At 46.1% G+C, this 20,221-nt stretch overlaps 1 long non-coding RNA gene across 1 annotated transcript; it reads left to right on the top strand.

Moving 5' to 3' along the window:
• Positions 1 to 12,350: 12,350 nt before the first annotated feature.
• LOC121232939 lies at positions 12,351 to 19,974 on the top strand. Its single transcript, XR_005931768.1, has 2 exons — positions 12,351 to 12,386; positions 19,333 to 19,974. It is a non-coding gene; the product is annotated as an uncharacterized LOC121232939 (long non-coding RNA).
• The last annotated feature ends 247 nt before the right edge of the window (positions 19,975 to 20,221 follow it).

The raw sequence follows: 20,221 nt of genomic DNA, 5'->3' as shown, positions 1-20,221 counted from the left end.
TGGATTTTCTATCATTGCTCGCCCACTGTACTCACTTTTATGGAAGGGAAAACCATGGAAATGGAACTCAGAACAAGAAGAGGCAGTTAAAACATTAATACAGGAATTAAAAACATACCAATCACGGGGACTAATTCACCCCTGTGACTCTGTTATAGCTGAATGGGGTTTTGCAGAACATGGTACTTTTTGTAATCTGTTCCAAACTGGCCCTAACGGACCAAAGAAACCTTTACTGTTTAGCTTAACTGCATTCAAAGAAACAGAGCAGAGAGACTCTGAGTGGGAAAAGAGACTTTTGTCTCTAACCCAAGCAGTTAAACAAGTTGAGAAAATATACCAGGGAGAACGTGTTATGGTGAATCTGCCACAAATTGGAACTCTGCCTATGACTAAATAAACCTCATGGCCCACTTGCTTGGGAAGCTACTGATAGCAGTGGTAGAAAACATAGAATCAGTGCTAGGTGGATTTATCCTGCATCATAAAAGGGATAACTCGTTCGAACTTCCCCACCGAGACTTCTCTTTCTTTTCTTTTTCAGGAGAAAATAGATCTGTATCAATGGCAACGATATTAAGTAATAGAGTGAAACTTGCCATCAAATTCTGTGAAGTCGTGCTTTTATATAAATTCCTATTAAATCATTTTTACTAATACCATTGGAGGTGATTCTTTAAGTGGTCCAAGCCACTCCAATTTCACGACACCGTTTGGGTCAGTTGTCTTGGCTATGTCCCCTCCCAGCCTCTTGCCCACCCCCAACCTACTGGCCTTTAGGGGCTCGGGATTGGAGAGACAGCCTTGATGCTGTGTGAGCACTGCTCAGCAGTAGCCAAAACATTAGTGTATTATCAACACTGGTTTAGCCAAAAATACAGAGCACAGCACTACGAGGGCTGCTAAGGGGAAAGTAAACTCCATCCCAACCAGACCCAATACAGTCTCCACCCCTTATTCCATACCATTCACGTCACGATCAGGTCCCACATAATTTAATACATTTCTCTGTCTTCTAAACATCCCATTGCATCTACTTCTCATTCCTGAAATGTCCTCTTACCAATGCTTACAACTTATACTAAATACTTAAGCCATCTTTATACCCAACAAACAGATTTATGCATACTCATTAACTACTATCCCCTGTCCCTTAAAAGATAGATATTATTTTCCCATTCCATGGGCTTCCACCACTCCCCCAAATGTTCATAAGAACAGGCTATGACTTGGGCCCCATCTGTCAAGATGAGCGCTCAGGACAAGAGAAGCAGTGTGTTCGATTGTTGGGTGCCAACACCGGCTTGGTTTGGGTCACCACTGCACTCGCCCAGTTCCTTGCAAAACTCACTCTTTGTCGGTTCAGGTTGTTCCTGCTACATTACTTCCTACAACATACAACTCAAATCACAGATTATTTTCCCCCAAGATTAAATCTCCTTGGGGCACACACTGGATCTTCCCATCTGTCCTGGGTTCACCTGGGATAGAGTTAATTTTCACAGGAACCTGGGAGGGGGCACAGCCAGGACAGCTGACCTGAACTAGCCAAGGAGCTATTCCATACCATGTGACATCATGCTCAGTCTATAAATGGGGAGCGGGCTGGGGGGAGCTCCCTCGACTTTCGGTGGGGGAAGTGGCAGAGCATCGGGTTCCGGGTGGTGAGCAGTTGCACTGTGCATCACTCGTTTTGTATATTCTTTTATTAGTACCATTGTTGTTGTTGTAACTTCTCTTTTTTTGTGTGTTGTCCCAGTAAACTGCCCTTATCTCAACCCTCGAGGTTCCGGTTGGTTTTTTTTTTCCTTTTCTCTCCTCCGATTCTCCTCCCTATCCCACCGGAGGGGGGCGGGAGGAGTGAGCAAGTGGCTGCGTGGTCCTTTGTTACCGGCTGGGCTGAAACCACGACAGTGTGACAGGGGGATCCCAAGAGTTAACTGTATTGGAAGCTGAAGTGAGTCTAACTGGGAATGAGTGGCAGAAACACCCCATTGTGACTGGTCCAGAGGCCCCGTGCATCCTTGGCATAGACTATCTCAGGAGAGGGTATTTCAAGGACCCAAAGGGGTACCATTGGGCCTTTGGTATAGCTGCATTGGAGACGGAGGAAATTGAACAGCTGTCCACCTTGCCCAGCCTCTCTGAGGACCCTTCGGTTGTGGGGTTGCTGAAGGTTGAAGAACAACAGGTGCCAATTGGTACCATGATGGTGCACCGGTGGCAATATCGCACCAACTGAGACTCCCTGGCTCCAATCCATAAGCTGATTTGCCAATTGGAGAGCCAAGGAGTGATCAGCAAGACTCACTCACCCTTTAATAGTCCCATATGGCCCGTGCAAAAATCTGAGAGCACGTGGAGGCTAACAGTGAACTATTGTGGCCTGAACGAAGTCACGCCACCTCTGAATGCTGCCGTGCCGGATGTGCTAGAGCTCCATTACGAACTGGAGTCAAAGGCAGCCAAGTGGTATGCCACAACTGACGTCACCAATGGGTTTTTCTCAATCCCTTTGGCAGCAGAATGCAGGCTACAGTTTTCTTTCACGTGGAGAGGTGTCCAATATACCTGGAACTGAGTGGCCCAGGGTGGAAGCACAGCCCTACCATTTGTCATGGACTAATCCAAACTCCACTGGAAAAGGGTGATGTCCCTGAACATCTACAGTACATCAATGACATCATCGTGTGGGGCAACAAGGCAGAAGAAGTGTTTGAGAAGGGAAAAAGAGTAATTCAGATTCTTCTGAAAGCTGGTTTTCACCATAAAAAGAAGCAAGGCCAAGGGACCTGCACAGGAGATCCAGTTCTTGGGAGTAAGAAGTCAGGATGGACATCATCACATCCATGTGGATGTGATCAATAAAATCACAACTATGTCCTCACCAGCTAACAAGAAAGAAACACAAGCTTTCCTAGGCCTTGTGGGGTTCTGGAGCATGCATATTGCAGGTTATAGTCAGCTTGTGAGTCCTCTCTATCGAGTAATCCAAAAGAAGAACTATTTTGGGTGTAGCCCTGAGCAACAGCAAGCCTTTGAGCAGATCAAACAGGAGATAGTTCGTGCAGTAGCCCTTGGGCACATTTGTACAGGACCAGCTGTGCAAACTGTGCTCTACACTGCAGCTAGAGAGCATGGTCTCACCTGGAGCCTCTGGCAGAAAACATCAGGAGAAACCTGAGGTCGACCATTAGGGTTTTGGAGCAGGGGGTATCAAGGATTAGAAGCCCACTACAACCCAACTGAAAAAGAGATACTAGCAGCATATGAGGGGGTTCAAGCTGCTTCAGAAGTTGTTGGTACAGAAGCATATCTCCTCTTGGCACCACGATTGCCTGTGCTGCACTGGATGTTCAAAGGAAACATCCCATCTACACATCATGCAACCAGCACTACATGGAGTAAGTGGGTAGCATTGATCACGCAACGGGCTTGAATGGGGAGACCCAACCACCCAGGAATCCTGGAAGAGATCATGGACTGGCCAGAAGGCAGAGATTTTGGAGCATCGTGGCTCGTGCCCAAGAGGCACCACCATATAATGAGTTATCAGAAGACAAAAGGCATTATGCTTTGTTTACTGATGGATCCTGTCGTGTGGTAGGGAACCATCGGAAGTGAAAAGCTGCTGTGTGGAGTCCCACATGACAAGTCGCTGAAGCCATTGAAGGAGAAGGCGAGTCAAGTCAGTTTGCACATGTGAAAGCTGTCCAGCTAGCCCTAGATATAGCTGAACGAGAAAAGTGGCCAGTACTCTATCTCTATACTGACTCCTGGATGGTGGCTAATGCCCTATGGGGGTGGCTACAGCAGTGGAAGGAAACCAATTGGCAACGCAGGGGTAAACCCATCTGGGCTGCTGCATTGTGGCAAGACATTGCTGCCCGGGTAGAACACATGACTCTAAAGGTACGTCGTGTAGATGCTCACATGCCCAAAAGCCGTGCCACTGAAGAACATCGAAACAATGAACAGGTAGACGAGGCTGCCAAAACTGAAGTAGCTCAGGTGGACCTGGACTGGGAGCGTAAGGGTGAGCTATTTGTAGCTCGATGGGCGCACGAAATATTGGGACATGTAGGGAGAGATGCAACATGTAGATGGGCTCGTGATTGAAGGGTGGACCTGACCATGGAGGCCATCACACAGGTCACTGAATGTGAAACATGTGCTGTAATCAAACGAGCCACCAGAGTAAAGTCTCCCTGGAACAGAGGGCAGTGGCTGGGCTTTCGATATGGCGAGGCCTGGCAAATTGACTACATTGGACCACTGCCACGAACACACCAAGGCAAGCGCTACATACTCACGATGGTGGAAGCAACTACTGGTTGGCTAGAAACATACCCTGTAAACCATGCCACTGCTTGAAACACCATCTTGGGCCTTGAAAGGCAATTTTTGTCTTGACATGGTACCCCAGAAAGAATTGAATCAGACAATGGGCCTCATTTCTGAAATAACCTCGGAAAGTCCTGGGCCAAGAAACATGGCATTGACTGAGTGCATCACATCCCCTATCACCTGCAAGCCTCTGGAAAGAGTGAGAGATATAATGGACTGTTAAAGACTATGTTGAGAGAGCTGGGCAATGGGGCATGGAAGCATTGGGTTATAAATTTAGCAGAAGCCACTTGGCTCGTTAACACCAGAGGATCTGCTAACCATCATGGTCTTGCCAAAACAAAACCCCTACATACTGTGGGAGGAGATAAGGTCCCTGTAGTGCACATGGGGAAGTGGCTGGGGAAGGCAGTGTGGATTGCTCCTCCCATGGGAAAAGGCAAACCCATTTGTGGGATTGTCTTTGCTCAAGGACCTGGGTGTACTTGGTGGGTGATGTGGAAGGATGGTGTCAAGAATCAGAAAGGAGAAAAGTAAAAAAAAAAAACGGAACCTCAGGGGTTGAGATAAGGACATTTTACTGGGACAACACAAAAAGAGAAGTTACAACAACAATGGTTGTAAGTGTGACCCACTTACTCCATGTGGCATCAGTTGCGTGATGTGTAGAGGAGACTTTCCCTTTGAACATCCAGCCCAGCACTGGCAGTCGGGGTGCTAAGAGGAGCTGTGTTTCAGTACCGTCACACTTTCTCTGCTGCGACAATCTAGGGAAAACGACACATCGCCAGGGACTCGCCCTGGGGAGGAAACGGACCAACACAGATACTGTGGATCAAACGATTTCTCCCTTTATTAACTGCGCAACACTCGGTTATATATGTTTCTAGCGTCTACTCACGCATAAGCCATTTGTTGATTGGTTAACATGTGCCGTTCACGCGCTTAAACAATAGTCTAATTGGATAAAGGCTTCTAATCACGCGAATAGTTTCCTCCGCCTGCATGCTGTCTTGCACTCTGTCTTCAGTCACGTCGCCCTCCTGTTATCAGTCACGTACGCCCGACCTTGTTCTACTTTTTGTGCATTCTTCAGCAAGCTCATAATAATTGTGCCTTTGTGCAGTTAGCAAACTTACAACAACAGTTGTGCCTTGTGCAGTTTCCTTCGTCCTCCCACAATTTCTCCCACAAATTCTCCCACAATTCCCCCTCCCTAAGCTCATCTAAACAGTCTCGCTCGCAATAGGTGAGTATAATACATAAGTGTGCATAGTTTGTTTAACTATTCTAACATACTGTTCAAAAGCGCCAAAGCACAAGGAATGATCATACAGACAACGGCCAAAATACACAGACTTCCAGTGATGGAGAAACCCCATTTTTTCAACCACCCAAACCAATCCTCAGGAATACCTGAAGTCCCTATCACTTTTTACAGCATCTTGGAGTTGTCGAATGATCTCGGCTTGTTGTCTGATGGTTTTCAGTGTCTCGGTGTTGTTTGTAAAGCCTAAACAACAAAATTCCTGGAAAAGGGTGTTGTTTTGTTTGCATCGTACCTCAAATTGAGCCAGTAGAAAATCTATGGGTGGAAGTAGTGCTTGTAATTGATTTGTTGTCGTTTCCTGAAGCGCTGTTAATGCGTCGATGGCTCGAGCAGTGGCGTTTCCTTGTTTTAAAACCAAACAGGCTAAAGCTTGAATATTCATTCTGTTTATCCAAGGTCCTACTTGGAGTAACTGATGAGAGTGTCAAGTATAAAAAATCAGTGGGTAAACGGACATTGGGGTCACAAGAGCTTTCCAATTTCGTTACCTGTACAGTTCCTTTTTCTCAACGTGTCACGTTGATTAATTGTGCTTCTGTAGGTGCCCAGGCTTTCAATTGTCCTTTGGAACAGAGTCCTCCTCGCAGTTTTGGGGGTATCACTTTGTAGGCTGTTAATCCTTATTGGTTCCTTGTACATCTGGTCGGATCCATTTGGCCGGTACCCATCTGGGTCCTGAGTCTGTTTGGACACAGGCATATTCTCGCCCCCCATTGTAAAATGGGTACCAGCCCTTGCCATTCCATCGTGATTGGATCTCGATACCGAACTGGTGCTCCCAGCGTACGGTCAGATAGCAATGCGGTAGAAAAATGTCGCTGTGCCACAGTGTGATGCTGAGATGGATCTGAGTTGCCTCGTGGCATATGATTTATTACCAGGCAGGCCTTGGCTAACAGTTCATTTTGATAGCTTACAGGTACCTTCTCCCCCTCCCTAAGACGGTCTAACTGTGTCTTTAGGGTTTGATGGGCTCGTTCAACAATTGCTTGTCCTGTAGAATCGTAGGGTATTCCAGTTATATGTGAGATGCCCCACTTATTCAGAAATTCGCGAACTCGAGAACTAACATAATTGGGGCCATTATCTGTTTTTATCTCTTGGGGAATCCCTAAGACACTGATGGCGTGACAAAGATGTCGTATGGTGGCTGTGGCGTTACTTTTAGTTTCAGCAGTAGGGCAAATATAGCCGCTGCAAGTATCTATAGTAACGTGTAAATACTTCCAGGGTTTGAAAGGTTCATAGACCGTGATGTCTGTTTGCCAAATTTGATTCGGTAGTAGACCGCGGGGGTTAATTCCCCATGTCCAAGAGTTAGTTTGATGACAGCGTGGACAAGAAGCGACCACTGCTCGAGCATCAGACAGGGGTAGTCGGAATTGTTTTGCTAGTGCTTTAGCTCCTTGATGAAAAAATTCATGAGAAAGTTTGGCTTGTAAAATGGGGATGCCTACTGTCCGAATGAGGGTTCCTGCTGCTTTGTCTGCATGAGCATTTCCCCCTGTTAAAGCGCCCGGTATTTGTGTGTGACTGTTAATATGTGCAAAAAATACAAGTTCTTGTCTTTTCTCTAATACTGACAAAAGTTCCCGAGCAGGTCCAGTCCCCCCCGGTAAACTTTGTTTACATCGTTGTGTTAAGTTATACACATATTTGCTATCTGTTACAATATTTAGAGGGATGGTAGGCCAAGTCGTTAAAGCAGTTAACACAGCATGTAATTCTAAAATTTGTACAGATCCTTGGCTTTTCGAAGCTCTGGTATGCCATTGATTGTCCAAAAACCAGGCTATAGCTGCCTGTTGAGTCCTTCCAGAGGCATCTGTAAACACAGTGAGGCCTTGGAGGGGTTTCTCTGAAATGGGTGTTTGTGGTTTGAAGGTTGATGATAATAGACTCTTAATGAGAGGGTCACCCCTAGCCAGGATAATTTGCCCCATAAAATCTGCTAAGGCCGCTTGTAAACACATATCAAACATTAGTAACTGTTCAAAATTACGGGGACTAACAGATGTTGCAATAAATTTAGGATCTCTTCCTGATAACTGCTGCGTTCGTCGTCGTCCTCGAGAGATTGCATCTGCCAATGCTACTAAAAATTGTGGTGCAGCTTGTTCGGGATAACTGGTATACAGCCATAACAAAGGACATACCCGTGAATCAATGAATTGATATATTAGTCCGTTTGCTCCTTCTCGTTGCATAGTTATATGGAATTCTAATGGGATTTCTGGGGTATAACGGCTGAGACTCTTGTGAGCTAGTTTAGTAGTTATCTGTTGTAACACAGCCTTTGTGTGTGTCTGTCAATGTGCGAGGAGCCGCGGCATCTGGGGTTCCTGCTAAATCTGCTAACAAGGGTTGTAACTCCTTGTGTGTTATGGGAATGAATTGTCTTAACCACTGTAGGTTTACCAACCAACACCTGTAGGTCGTGTAAGGTTGACACTTGGTGTTCAATTTGTAGTTTTTGAGGCTGGACTGCTCGTTTCTGAATGAGTGTTCCCAAATATTTCACTGGAACAGTTGTTTGTACTTTTTCAGGTGCTACTTCTAGACCATGCTCCTTAAGAGTTTGAACCAAGTGTTTTAAGGTTGTGTTAATGTCTCCCTCCCCGCATAGCAAAAATATCATCCATATAATGATAGAGAACCCAATTTTGATGTGTATCTCGAAACTGACGCAACGCGCGAGAAACAAACCACTGACACAGAGTTGGGGAATTTTTCATTCCCCTGTGGTAACCACCGTCCAATGATAGCGCTGTACTGGTTCTTGACTGTTGATCGTCGGGATCGTCATCGCAAATCTGGGTCGATCCTCTGGATGGAGTGGAATAGAAAAGAAACAATCTTTTATGTCAATTACAGCAACTGGCCAGTCCTTGGGGTAACATGGACGGCCAGGGCAGGCCTGGTTGCAATGGTCCCATGTCTTCAAGAACAGCATTGACTGCCCTAAGATCATGCAAAAGGCGCCAGGCACCTGACTTCTTTGGATGACAAACACAGGGCAATTCCATGGACTGGTGGTTGGGACTAAATGTCCTTTTTCTACTTCTTGTTGTACTAATATCTGTAATTGAGACAATTTTTCCTGAGGAAGGGGCCACCGGTCAACCCACACCGGCTGTCGGGTCTTCCAATTCATGGCTATGGCTGGTGGGCATTGGCCAGCGGCCCCTACGAAAAAATGGGGGATCAGTGTTCAATTGTGGATCAGAAACTATGCGAAGCGATAGACCTTGCATAGCATCTCGTCCCAACAGAGGTAAAGGAAGCCCTTTTAAACACAAATGGTCTGATCACAGTTGACGGGTGATGATCTCTATCTCCCAATATTTGAATTTGGATGGGTAAAATACTTTTTCGGGTACCTTGACTGCCACCAACCCCAGTCACGGAGACACTAATCTCTTCCAAGGGCCATATTTTGGGCCAAATTTCTTGGGGAATCACAGTGACATCAGCCCCAGAGTCTAAAAGGGCTCGAATTTGAATGCTCTGTCCCCATTGTTCGCCCACTGGTTGTAAAAGACATCCAATCATAGGACGTGTTGACATATCCAATACTAAATGAGCCATAAAAGTATCTTCTGGAATATACATTGGTATTTCAGTGAGGGGAACTGTAGTGGCTTGTATCGTGTCATTTGTTTCATTGTACATTCCCGGAATAATATCAACCCCCCATTTATGAGCCCCATTGCCCACTAGAATGCCACCCACATTCTCTCCTGATCCTCCTCCCTTCGAAGTTATCGTTGTGGGTTGGCCCACCCAAACCCCTGTGGTTGTTCTTAAAGGCCGTCGGTTGTGATCTTCCAGGGCAGGAGCTCGTCCTTTTGCTGTCCAATCGTCGGTGATTCTCGGCATTCTGCGGGATATGCTTGACAGGACGGATTGTTCTCCGGCAGCCCCGCCCGCCCCGTGCTGGGACCGCCCCTGTAGTTTCCCTGATGTTCCCCGGCCCGTGTCATGCGACATTGCTTTGCAAGATGCCCTAACTTCCCACAGCGGAAACAACTCCTTTGTTGGTCTGAATTTGGCGTCCTGCCCAGATTGGCTCTAGACACTGAAGGACACTGGCTTCTAACGTGACCGCTTCCCCCACAACCAAAACAGATGTTTTTCCTCGGGTTGTTATTTGTGCGATTGCGAAGTACAGCTGTAACTGCTGCAACCACAGGTGCCGCTGCGGTTTGAGCTTCTGCTTCTAACACCCGTTTAATCATATCTGCTACTGAAGCTTTTGCTGGCAATTGCGATAAAATTTGCCTTGTCTGGTCATTTGCTTGTGTACGAGCTAATTCTTTCGCAAGAACTGGCTTAACCTCGTCCGGTATGTCTGCTACCTCCACCGCCTTTTGCAAACGCTCTAAGAAATCCTGATATGGTTCATTAAGTCTCTGAATAACCTTTGTATATGGGACTCTTTTCTTTTCAAACTTACTGACCTTCATAAATGCATTTCTAGCACACTTTGAAGAAGCTGTTATCACCTGACCTCGCAAACCGGCCTGATTTTGAGGGGATGCATGATCTCCGGTCCCCGTTAACTGCGCCATAGAGACCCCTACTAAATCGTGTCCTGGAGTAAGAGCGTCCAAAACAACCGCTTCTGCTTCCTCTTTAAACGCCTGCTCCCAGAGGCACATCAAAGGTGCCGTAAGTGCTGCACGCGCCAGCTGTCTCGAATCAAAGGGCAGTAACGGCTGAGCATAAATCACATCTAACAGAGCTTGCATCCTTGGGCCATTCAATCCATCATCTCTACAGCTCGTCTGCCATTCCTTTACTAATTTGTAATCTAATGGTTGCCATCTAGGTCCATCTTGAGTGATTAACAACGGACACGCTAATACTCCCCCTTCATCTGAAGGTTTGAAATCCACACCCTCTAGAACACAATTTTTTGCTATGAACTTCCAATCCGTAAACACCGGAGGTTGTGCCGCACGATCTACAACGCTTTGAGCATGCTGTACTGTCTGTTCAATAGTCGCCACTAAATTGTTAAATTTCGTCAAAACCTCCATTACCTCAGTGATCTGATTCTGTTTTGCATTCGGTGGACTCTCCTCATCCGAGTCCGGCAATGGAACTGCTTCTGCTTGCAATTTCTTTCTAATGCAACGTTCTTTTTCATCCGAATCTACCTCCATCATAGACACCAGAGGTGCACTAGGACCCGTGGTCGTACTACTCGCTGGCGGGACATACTTAGAAGGCTCCTCTGCCTCATGTGAAAACAATCCTGGCGGGGGAAGGGGTGGATACCCAAAAAAAGAATCCTCTGGTTGTCCGCGAGAGACTGGAAATGCCAAGGCGTCCGGAGCATCCTCCGCTCTTTCCAGTCTCTCTACTTGTTTTCCCAACATCTCCTCACGTCCGACTCCGGTAACACCTTTACTCTCTTTGTCAGCCTGTACCTCTAACAAATCAAGCACCTCTCTACTCGCCTCTCCGCACAACACCGCTGTAGCCGCCATCCAAACCGCCTTTGCCTCTCTCCCCTTCCTCAATACGGTCAACACTGAACCAAGAGCTGCGAGCTTATCCGCAGCTGCTTTCTTTCCACTCAAACACTCCTCCACCAACTCCTCGCGCACAGCCCGCAGCCGCGACGCGTCAAATATCTCTCCCGGCTTATACTATGAAGCCCCGGTGTATCATCCACTGGATGAGACTCGTGACTGGAGCCGTATGCACTCCACAGTCCACATCCCTGCCTACCGCCTTTAATACCTTAATAATTGTTCCGATGGATGCCATCGTCACCGGCAGGATCGCCCCGAGGGCTCTCTTCCAAGCGCCTGGCCAGACAAAACACTCGCACACTCCGCGTCCGCGTCGGGGTCACCACTTGCCGCACTTTCTCCGCTGCGACAATCTAGGGAAAACGACACATCGCCAGGGACTCGCCCTGGGGAGGAAAGGGACCAACACAGATACTGTGGATCAAACGATTTCTCCCTTTATTAACTGCGCAACACTCGGTTATATATGTTTCTAGTGTCTACTCACGCATAAGCCATTTGTTGATTGGTTAACATGTGCCGTTCACACGCTTAAACAATAGTCTAATTGGATAAAGGCTTCTAATCACGCAAATAGTTTCCTCCGCCTGCATGCTGTCTTGCACTCTGTCTTCAGTCACGTCGCCCTCCTGTTATCAGTCACGTACGCCCGACCTTGTTCTACTTTTTGTGCATTCTTCAGCAAGCTCATAATAATTGTGCCTTTGTGCAGTTAGTAAACTTACAACAACAGTTGTGCCTTGTGCAGTTTCCTTTGTCCTCCCACAATTTCGCCCACAAATTCTCCCACAATTGTAAAACAGCATAACCCTGATTGGAAGGATATACAGCTATTATTGGAATATATGACTGAGACAGAGAAAGAGCTGATTTTAAAAACAGCAGGGAACCTAGCTGAAGATCATTATAAGATCACAGGAGGGGACATTAAGGAATATTTCCCTCTCCAAGACCCAAAGTGGGATGTTAAGAGATCTGCACATATGGAAAGATTGCAGGGGTATCAGGAGTGGATTACAAAAGGAATGGAGAGGGCAATCCCCAAAATTATAAATTGGTCAGCTTTATATGCAGTTACACAGAGTCCTTCTGAGTCTCCATCTGAATTCCTGGATCGACTGAGGGATGTAATGCGCCGCAGCACACCGCTGGATCCTGGGTCAGAGGTAGGAGTACAACAATTGGTCTCCCTGTTTTTGGGTGAATCTACAGAGGATATAAGGCACAAACTTCAGAAATTACGCCCTACAGAGGGTAGGAATTTAGAAATATTATTGGATGAAGCATGGAGAGTATTTAGTAACAGAGAGGAAGGATATAGGCAAGGGCAAAGGAAATTAATGGCTGTTATCCAGGAAGAAAGAGGAAGAGGGCCTAGACGAGACTTGCCCCGACTGGGCAAGGATCAATGTGCTTTGTGTAAGAAATTCGGTCATTGGAAAAAGGAATGCCCAAAGAACAAGAAGGAGGATCAGAGGGCTCAAACAGGAAGAACAGTAGCCCATGTGAAGGGAGATTGACGGGAACCTGGGGAATCTACCCTAGCGGATCCACTGGTTATAATCAAGCTAGGGAAAACACAACAAGAGGTAGAATTTTTGGTAGATACGGGGGCAACATACTCGGTTCTGAACCAAGCTTTGATGCCCCTGGGAGATGATTATGTCATGGTGAAAGGAGCGACTGGCCAAAGTGAAAAGGCATATTTTTGTAAACCTTTAGAATATAAATTAGGAAAACAGTGGGGCATTCATAAATATTTATATATGCCCAACTCCCCAAAGGCACTTTTGGGAAGGGGCTTGTTGGAATAACTGTGAGCAAAAATTGTATTCGAAAAGGGAGAAATTACTCTGGAGGTAAAAGATCAGCAATATATTCAAATATTGAGCCTAACCTTAACCAGTCTCCCCCTAGAAGGAAGCATTAACGAGGACATCTTAAACCAAGTGTACCCGGGGGTATGGGCTACCGATACACCTGGAAGAGCAAAAAGTGCTCCACCTGTTGAAATCAGGATCAAGGAAGGCCGAAAGCCGCCAGCCAAAAATTATTTGCATTTGAATGGGAAAACCCCAAGAGTGGTCAAAAGACCCAGCTCACTTGGACGGTGTTGCCACAAGGATTTAAGAATAGTCCTACCATTTTCGGCAATCAGCTTGCGAAAGACTTGGAATCCTGGGAAGCCCCGTCTGAGGAGGGGAAGCTGTTGCAGTATGTGGATGATATGCTGATCGCCACCAAAACAGAGAAAGATTGTATGACATGGACGGTGAGTCTGCTGAATTTCCTGGGACTCCAGGGGTACCGGCTATCCAAGAAAAAGGCACAGGTAATGCAACGCAAAGTGAATTATTTGGGCTATGAAATTAGTGCGGGACAAAGAACTTTGGGACAGGCCCGTAAAGAGGCAATATGCCAAACTCAGAGACCTCAGACAGTGAAAGAGTTACGGACTTTTCTGGGAATGACGGGGTGGTGCCGATTGTGGATCTATAATTATGGATTGCTTGTTAAACCACTGTATGCGCTGACAGCCACTGAGCAGAAACACCTTGAGTGGAACAAGGAGACCGAACGAGCCTTTGAGCTACTGAAAAAGGCTTTGATGTCGGCCCCGGCCTTAGGACTCCCAGATGTAAGCCGTTTCTTCTTTACTCCCACGAAAAGCAGGGCATTGCCCTAGGAATATTAGAACAAAACCTGGGTCCATATCGATGGGCAGTTGCCTACCTCTCTAAGCAGTTAGACACAACTGCAAAAGGTTGGCCTGGATGCCTGCGGGCGGTTGCAGCTGTGATACTGAACATACAGGAAGCCCGAAAGTTTACTCTGGGCCAGAAAATGACTGTTTTGGTGTCTCACACAGTATCAGCAGTACTGGAAACAAAGGGTGGACATTGGCTCTCTCCACAAAGATTCCTGAGATATCAAGCTATATTGGTAGAGCAGGATGATGTGGAGATTGTAGTCACTAACATTGTCAACCCAGCTTCTTTTCTCAGCGGGAACACAGGAGAACTGGTACATCGTGACTGTTTGGAAACCATCGAAGCAACCTACGCCAGCTGCCCAGACCTGAAAGACAGCCCCATGGAAAACGGGGAAACTTGGTTCACAGACGGAAGCAGTTACGTCCTAAATGGTAATCGACATGCGGGATACGCCATCACCACCAGCCAAGAGGTAATAGAATCAGGGGCTTTGCCCATGAACACCTCCGCACAGAAGGCAGAAATAATTGCTCTAACCCACGCCCTGGAATTGGCCCAGGGCAAAGTTGTGAACATTTATACAGACTCAAGATATGCCTTTGGAGTTGTACACGCACATGGAGCAATTTGGAAGGAGAGAGGACTATTGAATTCCCAAGGGAAAAATATCAAACACGCAGAAGAAATTCTGAAGTTACTGGAAGCTGTCCAGCTCCCTGAGAAAGTGGCAATTCTGCATATTAAGGCACACCAGAAAGTGAGCTCAGATTTGGAAAAAGGGAATGAGCTGGCGGACAGAGAGGCAAAACAAGTGGCCAAAACAAAGGTAAAAATAGAAGGGGCCTTAATTCCGGATAGGCAGATCTCCCTAGAAGGTAAGCCAGAATACACCAAGGAAGATCAGAAGCTCATTACAGATTTAGAAGGGTCATATAATGAAGAGGGGTGAGCTCATACCCCACAGGGAAAACTAATCATTCCCTCTTGCTTATTGTGGCATTTGATACAGGAGGAGCATAGGAAAAGACATTGGGGGACAGACGCTCTGTATAAACATTTGATAAGAGAAATTGTGGCTAGAAATTTATATACCACGGTGAGACAGGTGACTCAACAGTGTGATCTTTGCCTCCAGACTAATCCTAAGAATACCCCCAAGCCAGAAATGGGCCAGATTGGAAAAGGCAATGGGCCTGGACAACAATGGCAAATTGATTTTACAGAACTTCCAAGAAAAGAGGGGTATCGATATTTATTGGTATTAACTGATACCTTTTCAGGTTGGCCAGAAGCATTCCCAACAAGAACGGCTAAAGCTCGGGAGGTAACTAAAATATTAGTGCAAGAGATAATACTACATTTTGGGGTTCCAGCAACCATGTCCTCTGACAGAGGATCACATTTTGTCTCAAAAATAGTACAACAAATTAGCCGCCATTTGGGTATAGATTGGCAGCTTCATACTCCATATCACCCCCCAGTCAAGTGGTCAAGTGGAAAAAATGAACCACTTAATCAAACAGCAAATTGTGAAATTGGGACAAGAAGCAAATCTGACATGGCCTCAGTCTCTCCCTTTAGCCCTTCTGCGTATACGAACAAGACCTAGGGCGAGGGAAGGACTGAGCCCCTTTGAAATTTTGTATAGACAACCCTATGAAATACAGAAAGGGGTGTCTGTGCAAGCTGGGGACGAAATCATGACCTCTTACATGGTAGCACTGAGTAAGCAGCTCAATAAAATCAGGAAGCATGTAGCTGGGACTCGAGGGAGAGGTTTAGATGGACCTGTACATAATATACAACCTGGGGATTATGTATATGTAAAGTCTCTTACAGAAAAAACCCTGGAGCCACAGTGGGAAGGACCATTCCAAGTACTACTCACCTCCTTTACTGCAATCAGAATCAAGGAACAGGACGCTTGGATTCATCACACCAGAGTGAAAAAGACACCCAAAACTCCATGGAAAGTCACCACAAAACCCGATGGACATTTAGTTTTTACGTGGTAATATGGTGAGTTGTAGGGACTCTGTGTAAGGCGTGGGATGAAAACCTGTTTGTCAGATATAACCAGGAGCTAGCAAAGGATATTAATGTATCAAGCTGTTGGATGTGTACCTTAATACCCAGACAAGGAGAAACCTTCCCGTTTATTGGTGTCCCCCTCAGAACAAACAGCACTAAAACACTATTGAATAGAACTGGCAACTATACTTGTTTATATGGAAATGGTTCCAGAACTATAGTGAAGTATAAACTTGATCTGGATAGCAGAGACCCACATGATAATGATCGATACAATTGGTCTTGGAGATTAAAAGACATGGAAAGAGGCAGAAGGGGAAACCCCGTAATGATGCGCCCCCATTATGCCAACACTTCTAGTTTTCTTGGGACACTGAATGGAACTTGCTTTCGATGTAATGAATCACACTCTACAGGGATAGCTAATACAGGATGGGGAAATCTAACAGGGAGTTGTTATCTTCCTCCTCCTCGGGAGCCGTCCAATTGTAATCTCCCTGATGGGCGTTGGTACCTTTGTGCAAACGGGAAGGCACATAAGAGTTTACCTATCGATTGGTGGGGAGAATGCACAGAGGGAATAATAATCCCACAAACACTCCCTATCTTACGAAAATTACAGGGAATATTCCGATCCCCATGGCACCACACGAGGACTAAAAGAACCTCTAACCCTCTTATAGAACGAGGTACCACATTCCACAGTGTGGTACGATGGCTTTTCCCAATGCTTGGAGCATCTGAATTGGAAAAAGCAATAGTCAATGTATCAGCGGTGGTCGAGACTTTAGCCAATACTACTGCTGACGCTCTAGGAAAATTACAAGCTGAAATTGATTCCTTGGCAAAGATAACGATACAAAATCGCCTTGCATTAGATATGTTAACCGCAAAGGAAGGGTGTGTGTGTGTACTTATAAATCAGAGCCGTTGTGCTTATTTAAATGAAAGACAGCAAATAGAGACAGATATTGGAAAGATTTGGGAAATTTCTAAGGAGTTACATCTTATCACTATGGATGACACATCATGGGGATTTTCTGAGATATTGATTCAAAGAAACTAACACAATAGTTTGATTAACTATTGAGTAGGTATTCTTTATTGGCAGCGCTGGATGCACGGGGGATCGTTCCACCTATCGTGCATACCGTCGGGTCTAATTGTGCAGGTTAAGTACAGGTTCTACATACATATTCACTAGATTTCTGAGAAATGTTATACATATTCATTAGTTTTCTGGGAAACTATTAGCATATGCAAATGTCCTTTACGCAGGCGCATTGAAGGTCTCTGGTGGTCTTCAGGAGTCCTCTGGTGGTCTTCCATAGTCTTCCTCACTTGTCCGCTATTTGACCCTCCTCAGGTGATTCTGCGCAGTATGGTCCTTTACATGTTTTGATACATCAGTGCTTGTTAGTGCTAAGCTAAATTATCTACAAGGACGGGAACAAAGGCAGGAGTTCTTATCTTTTCTGGCCCTATCTATTCAAGCAAGGCCTCTACTTGTGCCTTCTTAGTAAGATCGTATGTAGCAGTGCTACATATCAAGGTGCCGCGATTAGATCACTGGTCGGCCTGGACCAGGGAAGAGACAGATAACACACATGGTGTGAGTGCCAACTCCGTCCTTTATTGCGCAGTTAATTCCTTTTATACTAACAACGGTAGGTGGGATTACTGATATGTCACAGGGAGGCGACGACTAGCCTTCTACCTTTCCGTGACATCGCGAGATCTTCCGAACGGTGTTCCCTACATCTCCCCCTCCTCATGTCCAACTAGCTCCCATTGGTTACACACACTATTCATGCACTGTCCACGCGTCCAGTTGCACTCAATGATTGGCTGCATCAACACTGCACACACGCATAAACATAAAATATAATTGGTCATACTAACTAAACATACGAGACTTATCTCAGTCTAATTGGTCAAGATAAACTGCCGAATTGAGGTTGTTTGTGCCAAGTTCTCTTTATCGTGGAATATGCACCTGTGTTTTTCTAATTGGTATCTTCTTATTTTGTCTTCTTGTTTATTCTGTTCAAGGCCTTCTAAAGGCGTCTGGAATGCTCTTGTGACTGTTAGCTAAATATGTTCCCACAACAATTCCCCCTCCCTTTTTCTATTAGAAGAGCATTAGCAGATCTAGTCACCACCATCCGCGAACTCAGGCCAGCAATCGGTAGGTGCCAGCTTTATGTGGGCGTCCCCACAGAGGCAACGATGGCCTTGCCGTACACCAGCCCGATGCTCTTCGGAAAATCCCGGTATTTGTACATTTGCAGAGGAACAGATTTCAGCACACGTGGCCAGCGGGTGCCAAAATTCGCCTCAGTTGAAACATAGGGAGCCTATGGCACATGCGGTCGCTGGCCAGACGTGCCGCACGAGTCATAGCCATCGTGTCTATTGGTTCACGGGCTTAGTGATGTGGTTGCAGTGCACAGAGAATCTTGACCTGTTATGTCGGCTAAGGTGACCTACAAGATATATGAACACAATTAATTAAACACAGTAAAAGCAACATTATACCTAATAAAATACACAAGAATAAAAGAAACCCCGATTTTTAACAAAGATACAAACCAACTCCTAGTCCCCATCCCGCAGCTAAATGCTCCAAGCCAAAATGAACATTTTTCTTAATTGCTATAAAGGTCTTGCAGCACCTTCTTGCTTCTGCAGTTCTGTTATCTTGTTTATTAATTGCTCCAGCGTCAGAAATTCGTAGCAGATACCCAAGACGTCACAAGCCAGGAAAGGATAACAGCAATCTGTAAAGAAAAACACTCAAACACTACAAGGTTAGGGCAGGACGAACCATGCGACTAGGGACCCATTTCAGTAGCCCTTCAGGTATCTGTACACAGGCGTACCCCCGCCTGAGGCAACGCAGCTCAAACAGTCCGTCCCATTGGCGTGTCTGGGGATCACGCACACGGACCAACGGGTAGGGGCCTTTCTCTTCCGTACTCGTAAAATGTCGTTGCGCCGTCGTCTGGTCCAGGTCCCCCTGAATTGTCTGATTTAATGAAGTTAACGCAGTTAACAGGAGACGCTGTGCACGGAGAACAGGTGAATTATCCCGTAAGCAGGAGGGCTCCGCCTGGTCCCCCTCCCTAAGCCGATCTAGCAGGGTCTTTAAGGTTCGATGTGCTCGTTCTACAATGGCCTGTATGGACAACCTTATGGGATACAGAGAGGGGTGTCTGTACAAGCGGGGGGTGAAATTATGACTTCTTACATGGTAGCATTAGGTAAGCAACTTAATAAAATCTGGAAGCATGTGGTTGGGACTCGAGGGAGAGGTTTAGATGGGCCTGTACATAATATACAACCAGGAGATTATGTGTATATAAAGTCTCTTACAGAAAAAACTCTGGAGCCGCAGTGGGAAGGACCATTTCAAGTATTACTTACCTCCTTCACCGCGATTAGGATCAAGGAACAGAGCGCCTGGATCCATCACACTAGGGTGAAGAAAGCACCCAAAGGACAATGGACTTCACAAGAAAAGGGACCTTTAAAGCTCAAATTTGGGAGACATTGATTGTCATGCTCCTGAGTTGGACCTTGCCCAAGGGGCAGGCTTGGGATCGAAATACTTATTTAAATATAACAGAGAGTATCTCGAAAGTACTAAATTTATCAGACTGTTGGGTATGCAATCCCCTTCCTCGGGGGAACATGGAACTCCCCTTTTTAGGAATCCCGACCACAAATTGGACATCTCTTAGTAAGGACGGGCCAGACAGGAATGGATCATGCCCTTATGGAAAGGGGAATACCCAGCGGGGACCCAGCTTTGATCTGGAGGTACCTGACCCTAAAGAGGTCTTAATTACTGGCTGTTGCTTAAATATTACTGATAATATTTGGGGAGACATGGATAATTGTAGCCTTGCGGAAAATCTGGGAACTTTTGATAAAGGAAAATTAGAATGTCTTGGACTGAACTTAACTATCAGTTTCTATTATATCCGGAAACCAAAGAGGGGGCCAGGAAAGAGGGGGCGAGGACAAGACAGAAGGGAGTCGCATCTCGGTCCAAGATGCAACATAGGGCCTGGATACTGGTAGCTCTGTGGGGATGGCAGGGCCAGAAAGAGTTTACCCCAGAACTGGAAGGGACACTGTGTTCGGGGGTACCTCACACCTCAGATCAGTATATTCGAGGGAGCTTCGCCTCCCCGAGGGTTTCTGAGAACACCTTGGCTCCGTGTAAAATGGACTGAAAACCCACTAATTCC

The sequence above is a fragment of the Aquila chrysaetos genome (assembly GCF_900496995.4).
Source record: "Aquila chrysaetos chrysaetos chromosome W unlocalized genomic scaffold, bAquChr1.4 W_unloc_2, whole genome shotgun sequence".
NCBI classification, from domain to species: Eukaryota; Metazoa; Chordata; class Aves; order Accipitriformes; family Accipitridae; genus Aquila; species Aquila chrysaetos.
Note: the sequence above shows the minus strand (reverse complement) of the source record. Positions and strands in the feature narration are given on the sequence as shown.